This window comes from Vicia villosa, unplaced genomic scaffold (genome assembly GCF_029867415.1).
Source record: "Vicia villosa cultivar HV-30 ecotype Madison, WI unplaced genomic scaffold, Vvil1.0 ctg.000927F_1_1, whole genome shotgun sequence".
NCBI lineage: Eukaryota > Viridiplantae > Streptophyta > Magnoliopsida > Fabales > Fabaceae > Vicia > Vicia villosa.
The window spans coordinates 266,265-269,249 of record NW_026705417.1 but is presented as its reverse complement, the minus strand read 5'-3'; the positions used below and the strand labels follow the sequence as shown (position 1 = coordinate 269,249).

The 2,985-nt window shown below is 31.4% G+C and overlaps 1 long non-coding RNA gene across 1 annotated transcript; it reads left to right on the top strand.

The window, feature by feature from the left end:
* Window positions 1-2,090: 2,090 nt before the first annotated feature.
* LOC131632329 (uncharacterized) lies at window positions 2,091-2,697 on the top strand. Its single transcript, XR_009292961.1, has 2 exons — window positions 2,091-2,302; window positions 2,399-2,697. It is a non-coding gene; the product is annotated as an uncharacterized LOC131632329 (long non-coding RNA).
* The last annotated feature ends 288 nt before the right edge of the window (window positions 2,698-2,985 follow it).

The following is a 2,985-nucleotide window of genomic DNA, read 5'->3' as shown; positions in this document are numbered from 1 at the left end:
GAGTTATTTCCTCCAGGTAAAGGACCCATGAAGGCATGAGTTTTTCCAGAAAGTTCAAAATGAATGATTACCTAAGAAGCGTAGATAGCGCGATTTTCTGCTATGTTTGGGTCTGGAATGTGTTGTTGGTTCCCTATCTGTGTGGGATGTTGAAGCTTTTGAATGGGTTGGAGAGCATTTGAAGAAGACGCCATGGATGTGTTTGTTTCAAGAATTAGGTTAAAAACCAAAGAGGATTTCTTTTTCTGTGATGGTCGCAGAAGGATGAATGATGAAGTTGTGTGAAGGCAAAGAGTTAAGTATTTAAAGGTTTAGTAGGAACCTTTTCAAATCTTTGAGTAAGGGTTGAAAGGACACGCGGTAGGAGATGATTTAATCTAATGGCGATCGAACAGTTTTTAGCCTTACTCCTAGTATATAGGAGCAATAATCACAAGTAATGGCAAAACGTGGGAATGCACGTCTTGAAGAGATGTTTTTGAAAATGACAAGACGTTTTGAAATATGAGTCATAAATGATTATGACGGTAATTAAGTGTCTTGGAATTCTAAAAAATGAGTGAAGCGAAATCTCATCATGACAAGAAACGCCTATTTCTCTTGTTTTCGAAACAGGCATTTATTGGGGGCAATTTATTAGCTGGAGATTTCGATTGAAGAAAAAGGTTCTTTAAAGAATTAGAATTTGAGGAAGAATGGATTTTGATGGCCATTGCCGAGAATAAATGGCTCCTGATGGCCATGATTCGAGGATGTTATTTAAGTTGAAGTAAAGATGATGGAAATCGAAGCTGATTCGAAACAAGTTGTCTTTGGGACTTAAGCGATTTTCGTGAAATACAAAGGGTACTGAAGCTTTGTGTATTTCGTGGCATTTTCATTTTAGATCACGTTGCCACGTATCGAAAGAGAATTCAGGCGGGAGGATTTGAATTTCGAAATAGTCTGTGTAACCGAACAAGGACAGATGGCACCCCAGGGATTCGAAGCATATGCATGTGAGCAACATGGCATTTCGTTAGTGTAGGACCGTTAGGGTCGAAATTAGTATAAATAAGGGTCTTAATATCAGGATCCAGTGTGTTCATTTTGTACAAATCACTCTCAAATCACTCAAGTATCAAGTGTTAAGAGAACGAGTTCGCTGAGAAATGTACGTATGACACCAACACCATTTTAAATACATTTGTATTCATTTTTATGCAAGTACCTTTTCAGTATTTCTATCTTTCGTTATATTTTAGCCATTTACATTCTTGCACTTTTATCTTTCGTTCAAATTTACTTCGAAGCAATTTACTTTCTGCAATTTACGTTCCTGCACTTTAAGTTTCTTGCAATTTATATTTACTTTGCCTTTCGCCAAAGTTATATTTACGTGTATAACAAGGTGATTGTTAGTTTTTACATTTCATTTGTTTATTTTCTTAAACATATTTCGAAGCCAAATGAACCAACAAATATGAACCAAGTTATCATAAAAGACAACTTTTTGACTATGTCCGAGGATCAATCTAGTCAATCATGCGAATAACCAAAGTATATTTTATAGTTTGGAAGACTAACGGTTATTTACCGAAAATCACCGTAAACAATATCCCACCTTACATTTCTCTTCCAATTGCTCCTGCTGCGCCTGACTTTGTTCCACCCCTATCTCGTTCCAAAAGCTCTGCGTCGTTTATATCCATGAGGGATCCCTTGCCCTAACTCCCAAGTTAGAGAGAAGGAAGACTTTCTCTCTCTAAAATTTCTCAATTAATTTAACTAATTCAAAGTTAAAGTCCTAAATTCATAAGGGCCACATATGAATTAATCAAAATTAATGAATTGTGCCTGACTATTATCTTTGATCCAAAAATACACTTTATAACCCCAATTGCACTTTATTTGAAAGTTAAATTTAATCCAACAATCTATTTCATTAATTCATATATACGTTTTCAATTAATATTGGATGTCTTTTGTTTTTTAATCTTTCGTAGCATGAAAGGTTTGAACTATTTAAGAAATTGTTTGTTTTTTAATCTAAAATACTTATAAATATGTTAGAGGGACAAATTCACAACATTGATATATTTGGAGAAATATTTAATAGTCATTTTAATTTTAAGATGGGTTCTTTATAACTATATAAAAGACAATAATATTTAATTGATATAAGGACAATTGGATCTTTGATAGATATAAATTGATTAAACTATTTCTTAAATACAAAGAAGAAATATGGTTGAGATTGTCAAACTTATTTGTTCAATAATTATCTTTACTTCTCTCTTCTTTGTGCCATCTCGCCGTGGAAGTAATCATTTCTTAATGTTAAAAAATTTCTCTGTTATTTTCTACGTAATGTTTTATCAAATATTGTCTAAACTTTTATTATCATTTTTCAATATAGGAATTGGTAGATGTAAAAACGATGATGATTGTTTCATCCCTGCATGCCAGCCACCAAAGATAGTGAAGTGTGACAATAAACATTGCGCATGTCTTAAAGTAACATCTCTCTTTCATTATGCTCCGATTTGATGATGTATTTAGTATTTTATTCAAGAGAGTAACAAATGCTCTACAAGAATAAATTATGACTATAATATAGTTATTGTATGTCCAAAGCATAATTTGTTTATTTTTTTCTTTTTGATTTCAAGAACATTGTATTATTCTTAATTTTATTTAAATCGTGTTTCTCTCTCATATTAAAATATCTTTACGGCTTTCAATTTAAGCATTCTCATATTCATAGGAATTTTACTTTTTTATGAAAATATTTTAAAGTTTTGTTTAAAAGTTTGGAAGGAGGCTTCAAAAAAACGATATTTAAAAAAAATAAATATAAATATTTATAATTTTCATTGAAAATCTCAGTTTATATAAAACGATAAAAAGACTGTTTATCATCGATATATTTTTAAATTTTGAAATACTTTAAAATATAAATTATATATGAGTCATTTGTATAATCCTTTCAAAATCCTTCAAATC